The sequence below is a fragment of the Triticum dicoccoides genome, chromosome 6A (assembly GCF_002162155.2).
Source record: "Triticum dicoccoides isolate Atlit2015 ecotype Zavitan chromosome 6A, WEW_v2.0, whole genome shotgun sequence".
In the NCBI taxonomy this organism is placed as follows: Eukaryota; Viridiplantae; Streptophyta; class Magnoliopsida; order Poales; family Poaceae; genus Triticum; species Triticum dicoccoides.
This window is the reverse complement of record NC_041390.1, coordinates 575861126-575870412: the sequence shown is the minus strand read 5'-3', so window position 1 is coordinate 575870412 and position 9287 is coordinate 575861126.

Genomic DNA, 9287 nt, shown 5'->3' with positions numbered 1-9287 from the left:
CATAGCAATTTTAGTTTATGGTTCATGGCAAGTCTAGTTTCTTAATTCCCCATTTTATAAATGTCAAAATTTACTTTTAAATGTAGAAGAAAATAGCTAAAACATATCATGGCAACTTCAATGTAAACATCATGGCAATTCATATGCAATAGACATGACAACTTTTAATCCAAAAAAAAATTCATCAAAACATATCAACATGGGATCTAATTTCGAAGATCTCATCGCGAGGGATTTAATGGTGAAAACGGATTCTCAATCGGATTTTTCGTTTAAGAGATAAAACATTTTAAAAACTAAAAATCCAAAAATATTCCTACATGCATGCATGCGATGACGTGGCAATCTGTTTACATTAGAGATGTGTGGTGCATCTCCCTTCCTGCCACACGTGTGGCAGTTAGCGCGACCCTTCTTTATAACAGAAATAAAGCCAATTCAAATACATTATGATTTAATTCAAATGCCCAAAATAAATATTTCTGTGACTCCAAAAATATTGGTTTGAATTTTACCTCCTACCAATATTTTCTCAAAGTAACAGGAACATTTCCTTGGACTCATTTGACGAGAATTAAATGTTGATTATTTTTGAACTGGTTTCTGAGGGTTTCAACAAACCTCAATTCAACTTTCAGAAATTTTGGCCATGATGCATGAGTGCAGATGCAACTATTCCACTCAGGTATTCTAGGGCTGTGACAACTCACCCCTACTAAACAAGAATCTCGTCCCGAGATTCAAGTCGTGAGGTAACAAGACAGAGGGACACAAGCTAACATGATCTTCTTGATCCAACTGCCCTTCTTAAAGATGTCGACTCCTTGCGTCATATTGATCTTGGCATCTTTGCTTGCGAGATCTCCACCCAACACAAGGACAAAAGAGCAAGATAACTCTATAAAAATCGATCTTCTTAAAGACCGAGCAACTCACGATCAACTCACAGAATGAGACGTTGAACATCACCTGAGCTGAGACACAAAACACACCTTAAAAGGATGGAAGAAACAATTGACGAGGGTTTCAAAGTAGCGAGGAGAAACTGCCATGATCCCATTACGGGACACCTCCGGGGAGGTGACTCATAGGATTATTCCCTTAAGTGGCAAAAGGAATTACTTTTGATATCTAGATCATTGAAACTCTTTATACCAGCCTAAGGAAAATTACAATCGATCGTTTGAGGGAGTTCCGAAGAATGGCATACTCGCACTAGGATGGATGATGTGGACTACCTTGTTGAAGACAACCCAATGGATGAATTTTTGCTTATCATCGGAAATGGATGGGGCGCATGGTAGGACCACTTTTGAAGATGATCTGACCAGAAATTACCGAGGAGGGTAGTCCATGGTTGAATGGCACAATGGCGGTGCAAGCTAGGAACAAAATGCTAATGCTGGGAATGATTCTAGTAACTGGGAGAACTCAACAAAAGAGAGTGATTCCATCATTAGAAAAGTTATGGCATCATCGAAGAAACTGAGAGCGGATCCCAATTAATGCCGATGATAAATTCTAGTGCTTGCACATGCTCTCAAGAACTTGAGCATTTCCATATTCATCAAGGTTTTACCAATATCTGTGACAAGGATCCTGGCAACACAACATACCACCATGATGGATATTGGTGGAGGATGCGGATGCAAAGGAAGACAACACTTTCTCAGATTTCACCTTAGCGAGGCCAAGGGGACAAAATCTGGATAATTGACCGAGAGACATTTAGCACTCCGCTTCTAATGTTCTCCTTGATGTGCTAGCACAACCCATATATTAAAATGGTTTGGTACCTAGGACATCAAGTAAAAAGTCGGACTTCGGGAGCACAAAAATCCATAAGGAACAACTATTGGAGTAAACCCTACGAAATCCTTATGGGGAGGTGGCCAACTTCTTCAATCAAGATACCACAATAATAGGTCTTCCGGCTGGGTGTGTCAGTCACGACATCCACTTTACCGGGTTACAGAGGGACCAATAATATAGCTCTTGGAAGACGTTCCAACCATCATATCTGCCTGAGATTCAAATCTGGTTGATAACAGGATATTCCAGATTCACCGAGTCTAGAAGAAAATTTGCAACACAATCTGACGAGATGGCATTGCGAGATTCTCGAGGAATGAACTAAGATAGCAAGCTCCAAAACATGAGCCGGTTCTGCCAAACACATGTGAACACGCTGTCCTAGACAAGCATGACCACATAGTAGTCTTATGATAAAACACTACCGAGTTCAGGTGGGGAACCATCATCTAGGGTAACGAAGTCTTGTGCATGACCTAGGATTTGCACAACAACTTCTTTTCCTTGAACAAATCAATCAGTGGCTTGGTGTGCTAGGGACACATATAGAATGAAGGTTGCAAGTCTCCGAACCACAGAATACTCCGCACGTATGCATGCCCAATTTGGGATGATTCCAAAAGAAGCAACATTGACTTTCTCAAATCCACAGCGGCAACTTGCATCAGATGCACATGAATTAGAGGAAGTCACTACTTCCATCCAAACATATGCTTCATGAACGGAACATGAAAGCATTGTTACAAAGTTTCTAACACTAGCTTAATGTTTAACACAGATCATGGGGGAGACAAGATGTTGCTGATGGGCTCAACAGCAACTCATCGGAATTTCCATATCACTGGACTTCCACCATCATGTGAACACGGTGATAGAATTGGTCAGACCAAAGGATGTAATGGTGTATGCTCGAGGGATCAACCACGAGTAAGACAACATTACAAATATAGTTGGTTCTGATTTGATTTGATGATAGCCCATACTCAAATCAAAGTTTGGACAAGACAATAGATCCAACAACTGATACGAGGACCAGTTGATGAAGATATCATCTTTCTTCAACACACACAAACACAAAGATATCCCTTTGGAGATGAACTAAGTGAAACAAGCTTTCATCCTCTAACTCTACAAGTTGTTGTCTGGCTCAACCAACTAGCTCAGGGATATCCAACACAGATTCCTGGAGGATGGCTTGTTTAGTGAAAAGCCAACATGATCATGAACTCAACATAGCGGTCAGGGAACAACCTGGTAATACTTCCGAGAGGATATTCGGAACATCACGAACCACCGATATGTCTCTAAGCTCGAGAACAATCTTGCTTTTGAGGGCAAGATGATATAGCTAAATAAGAAAGGGATTGATACAACCCTAACTCTTGATCGAAGAGTGTACCAGAAATGAGGACAAGGTAGCATGACTAATCCTAGTATAGTGATTCGATAACCAACACGCTAAGAATGGTATTAATGTCCATTAACTACCGAGCAATACAGTTGCTAGGAGTATTGATTTCACACACCATGATTCCTTTGTCGGCATTCCGGTTGCGACAACACGACACTGAGGAATGAAACATGATGGCAAGAAGTATCACTGCATCAAGAATTCATGAGAGATGGTGCAATTCTCATGACAATCCTGACATAAAGAGGGCAATACTTCAGGGTAGAACAGAATCAAAAGCTGGATTGGCATTTTGATCTGCGGAATACAACTGCTTTGACCCAATCCTAGATATGGATGACTGGAGTTTGTTTCTCCTAGTCATTTTGAAATAGAACGGCTCGACAGACCACAAGAATAATAGGCATCGATGAACACGAATGCACAACTATTCCTGACTATCAATTGATAGATGAACGTCGGAATATAACTGAAAGGGGACAACTCAAAGAACATCTGATTTTTTTTGAGTTGTGGATTCATGGATTAGCATGTCGAACCAAGTTCAACATGTTTCTTCCGGATAAAACCCATGCAGAAAAGGAAGGACTGGCAGATTAACAACACAGAATCGAGAACTCGCCAAGAGCAATCTAGTTGTGATCTTTCGGTTCAATGAGGAACTTCTGCCATAAGTAGTTCATGGTAGTTGGAAGAACGATGTACCACGAACCTCGAGGACTATCGCAAAGGTTACTAATATCCTAAAGGAACTACCAAACACTATCAACATGAGGTAAGTAGAGTGAATCTTGGGTCAAGAACCCAGGAGTAGAATACCTACTACTAAATGGCACCACGAGATGCTTTCGAGAATGATGGCCAGAATCATCACACTGGGATACAAAGCATTGCTAAATTACTGAGAGGTTCTCTAAGACAACTAGGGTCATAATAATAGCTCCAACATAGATACTAAGGCAGTGGTACCTCAACACACCGGTTAGTGTGGTTAATCTGGCCCAAAGGGACAGCGGGAACGAAAAGAATGGATCTGCAAATGCATCAGACTATGTAGAAACCTAGGATGACTCGGACAGCATAACAACCATAAATTCTCAAAATGATTTGAGACATCCTGCAAAATGGTGGCATAACCACTCAACATCACAATATCAAAGTTCTGAGGCCAGCTATGACATATGGAAGTAGTAGGAACTGAACTGATGCTTGAACTCAACAATCCTAGGCAACTACGGTTTACTAACACGTCAGCCTGAGAGATAGAAGAGAAGCCTAGTTCTTAACCCCCATAGAAAAGAAGAGGTTGACTCAGAGCAGAAGTCATAAGGTAAAGGAGTAAAAAGAGCCTTACGTTCCCATCCACAATCAATTCCCTTGTATAACTAAAGCATTTCTAGACTTAACTTCAACAAGCTTGGCTTGGTAATCCTACAGGCAGTCGGGCTCTGATACCAAAGCTGTCAGGACCCCGATTCCAAGTCACATCAATCTAGCTGGTAACACCTCATATCACTTTGCGGCCTCACGCATGGTATTCCCACGGGTGTCGCCTTACCATGGCTCGGGACCGTTTGCGCCTTTTGGCTCACGTATATGATAGTGTCGCTAGCATCCATATGACAGAGAACCCGGGCCGACATGGCTAGTCATGAACCCAAAGCGGCACCAACCTATGGGGACAGTCATACATGAATCACATTGAGCATGTCGGTCAGCAGCGTGTGAATCCGGGCTGTAGCACTGGGCTAACAGGACTCCGGAAACCTGGGCTGTAGCAGGCTAGGCAGGACTCCGGATGTCACCACGTGACATTTCCCCAAAGGGACAGACATAGGAACAAAGTGAAACACATGCCGGCCAGTCAAGTGTCCTGAGCAGTAGTGCTGGGCTAGCAGGACTTCGGTGAACCGGGATGTAGCGGACTACTATGGCTCATGGGAGCACTAGACTACATTTCCCCATAAGAGAGGCTGCCAAGGATAAAAAAACTAGATTGTCGGATCCCACACATACCAAGCATTTCAATCATACACAAAATATGCTCGATATGTGTAAATACAACATGGCATCACAAATAACTCTACGACTCAAGTATTTATTCATTAGGCTCCGAAAAGCTAGATATTACAAACATGGGTCTCATGACCCAACATTCAGAGCATACTAGACAAAGCACATGCGAAAGCTTAACATGTCTGAGTACAGACATCTACAAATGAAAAAGGCTGAGAAGCCTGACTATCTACCAGATCCTGCCGAGGGCACAAGATCGTAGCTGAGGTAACAAGCTAAACGTCGAAGTCCACGTGGAACTACTAGCGAGACTGAAGTCTCTCTGCAAAAACATAAATTAAGCAAACGTGAGTACAAATGTACCTAGCAAGACTTACATCAGAACTAACTACATATGCATCGGTATCAACAAAGGGGTAGTGGAGTTTAACTGCAGCAAGCCAGCTTTGACTCAGTGGCTAACCTGAACTACGACTGCAACCAACTCTTCTAAGGTGGCGCACACGAGTCCACATATTCACCATATCAGTACACCACTATGGATCCGCTCCCGTCTCCCTACGAGAAGGCCATGCATAGCACTCACACTTATCTTGCGAGTTTTAGAGTATCCACTTTCACTTGTCTATGAACTGTATAGGCAACCAAGTAGTCCTTTACCGCGGACGCGGCTATTCGAATAGATGATGTTAACCCTGCAGGGGTGTACTTTTTCACACACGCTCTCACCACTTACCGCCATATACACGACATGTACTTGGCAACCTTCAAGCGGAAGCCCAACGAGGGTGTCGGCCACGGCCTACCTAAACACTCAAGTCTCTAGTCCAGGTTTATCGCCTATCTAGGTTCCATCCGCAGGGAATCTGGCCGAGGTTTCCACATACGGCCCCGGACGATGTGTACAGGGTTCCGAGACACCAAACGGGCGCCCGGCATGCCCGGCCACGGTGTATCTACCGCATCATAGCCCACCCCTAGGGTCAGTGCTACGCACGGCCGCCAACACATATCCTATAAACACCAGAAACTAGTTGCAACTCCTGGACAGAGTACTAGGGTGATTAAGAAGCCGAGAGGGTCCATTGGTTTCGGGCCCAATGTATGGTAGTAACTAATTCTTAAATCACACATACAGATCTCGGTGCTTAAGGATGGTTCCAATGAAACAACCCACCATGTACTCCTACATGGCCTCTCATCGATACCTTTACCAAATCGTGTTCAACACACTTAGCTCACACATAGTAGGACATGTTCACAACTTTCCAATTCATCCCCGATGAATCAGACCTAACACGACTCTAAGCAATAGCAGGCATGACAACAAACATGAATGAGTAGGCACATCAGGGCTCAAACAACTCCTACTCATGCTAGTGGGTTTCATCTATTTACCGTGGCAATGACAGGTCATGCAAAGGAAAGGGGTTCAACTGCCGCAACATGTAACAGTTGAATTGTTGTTGTCCTAATGCAGTAAAAGAGAGCAGGAGCGAGAGAGTGGGATTGTATCAGAATGAACAAGGGGTTTTACTTGCCTGGCACTTCTGAAGATACTATAACTCTTCACCGGTGTCATCGAACTCGTCATCGAAACACGTCTACTGAGAGGGGAAAATTACCGGCAAGGGAACATAAACAACATTCAATTAATGCAATGCACAAGCGAATGAATGATATGACATATTAAGTTACTGAATTGACCTAATGCAATATCTAGCCAATTTAATTGAAGTGGAACTCAAACAAGATCAAATTCCAACTCCAAATGTTATTTCATAAATTGCCTGAATCATCATTTGTCCTATCCAGTGAGGTTAACTTGTTCAAACATGCATGATCATGGCATAAACAGATCCTTCATATTTTTCTAATAATTTTCATATATAAATTATTTCATTTGGAGTTACGATTGAATTTCTATGATTTTTAGAAGTTTAAACTGTTTTCTGGAATTTCCTGGATTATAAAAACGCCAGAAAACATTTACTGCATCAGCATGACGACATCACTGCGTTAGCAGGTCAACTGGGTTGACCCAGGTCAAACCTGATGTGCGGGGTCCACACGTCAGTGACACAGGGACTAATCCCGGTCAAACCTAGCGCTGACTAGGGTTTGACCAGTGGTTGGGCCCACTGTCAGTGCCTATTAGGGGGTGCTTAGCTGGCGGCGGTTAGCACTAATGATGTCCACGTCGTTACGCCGGAGTTTGGCCGGCGACGACCATCGAATGCGGCAGAGTTCGCTCGGAACTCGCCAGAGGCGACGGATCGACGCGCCAGGGGCACCAGAGGATAGCTCGTGCCCATGCGCATCTAGGGAGATCATTGGGGGGTGCGGGGTGGCCGGAGTTCACCGGAGTGGAACCCGCAATGGTTGCCGGAGTTCGGGGCTGGTGCGGGTTAGCGATGCGGTGTGCTAACGAGCGAGGCTATGGGCTAGCGGGGCGCTACGCGATGCAGGGAGCAGGTTAGGCGCGCCGGGGTGACCTAATGGTCACTGGAGCTACGCCAACGACGAGCTCAGGCGGCGGCGTGCTACGGCCAGCTACGAAACGATGGCTACGGCGAGCGGCAAGCCACAGGGTTAGGGGCAAAACATGAAGGAACTCACGGTGGGTCGGATGAGGTAGACGACGAGCTCGGGGAGGCGGAGACGGCGGTGAATCGGCGTGTGTGGCTTCCGGCGACCGAGGAGGAAGAAGACGAGGCAGACGGCAATGCAGGCCATCCCAGCGCTCGGGGCCAGGGTGGGCGGAGCGTCGGACGATGGCGGAGGCCGTGGACAGCGTGGGGAGGCGAGGGGAGCATGCTGGCCGTGGCAAACGGCGTCGGCGGCGACGAGCTCCGCTCGGGCTGCGCGGGAGAGAGAGCAGAGGAGGGGGAAAGGTCAGGAGAGAGTGAGAGGTTTTCAGGGGGGTGCGTGTCGCCCTCGGGTGCCTCCAGCGGTGAGCAGGGAAGCAGGAGGTGGCCGGCGTGTGCTCGCGTGCAGCGGCCACACGCGCGTTGTCCTTCTGTCAAAGGAGGAAGAAGACCGGGGAGCCCCTGGTGGGCCGGGCCACTTCTACCAGGTAAGGCCCAGGTGAGGTGCACAGGTAACCTCTCTCTCTCCTTTTATTTATGTTTCCTATCTTCTGTCTGTTTGTTTTGATTTAGTAGGGGTACTAAACCAATTTATTTGCTTCTGTAAATTATTGTATGGACTAGAGATATTATTCTAGAGCCCCACAATAATTTCCAAAATTATTGGGCATGTATTTCTTTTATAACAGAAATAAAGCCAATTCAAATACATTATGATTTAATTCAAATGCCCAAAATAAATATTTCTGTGACTCATTGGTTTGAATTTTACCTCCTACCAATATTTTCTCAGAGTAACAGGAACATTTCCTTGGACTCATTTGATGAGAATTAAATGTTGATTATTTTTGAACTGGTTTCTAAGGGTTTCAACAAACCTCAATTCAACTTTCAGAATTTTTGGTCATGATGCATGAGAGTAGATGCAACTATTCCACTCAGGTATTCTAGGGCTGTGACAAAACTATTTTACATCAGTTTCAATGCTTCATGGTCATGATCATATTATGCTAACCATGTTTGTGGTCATGATCATGGTGATGTTGATGCCCATGATCATCATGTGGCTCTTGAGAGGCAGTATTCTCAATGTTGAAACATAAGATAAATCCAGTTTTGCTTTATGCTTAACATTTCGTAATCAAAGTTGAATTTCAACGATAAATAAAAAACAATTTTATGCATTGCTGGTGATTGTTAAAACAAATCATTGCGTCCGGTCCTTCCTCCTCTCCCCCTCCCTGCTCGCGCCGCCGCCCTCCTCCTGCTGGCCTGCACCTGCCTGGGCCTCCGCACCCTCTTGCGCCTTCCCGGGCCCGCCTCCTCTCCGCCGCCTCCCTCTACCTGGGCCTTCCCCCTCCTGCCCAGGCCCGCCTCCTCTCCGCCGCCTCCCTCTACCCGGGCCTGCCTCCTCTTCGCCGCCTCCCTCTGCCCAGGCGCCTGCCTCCTCTCCGCCTTCC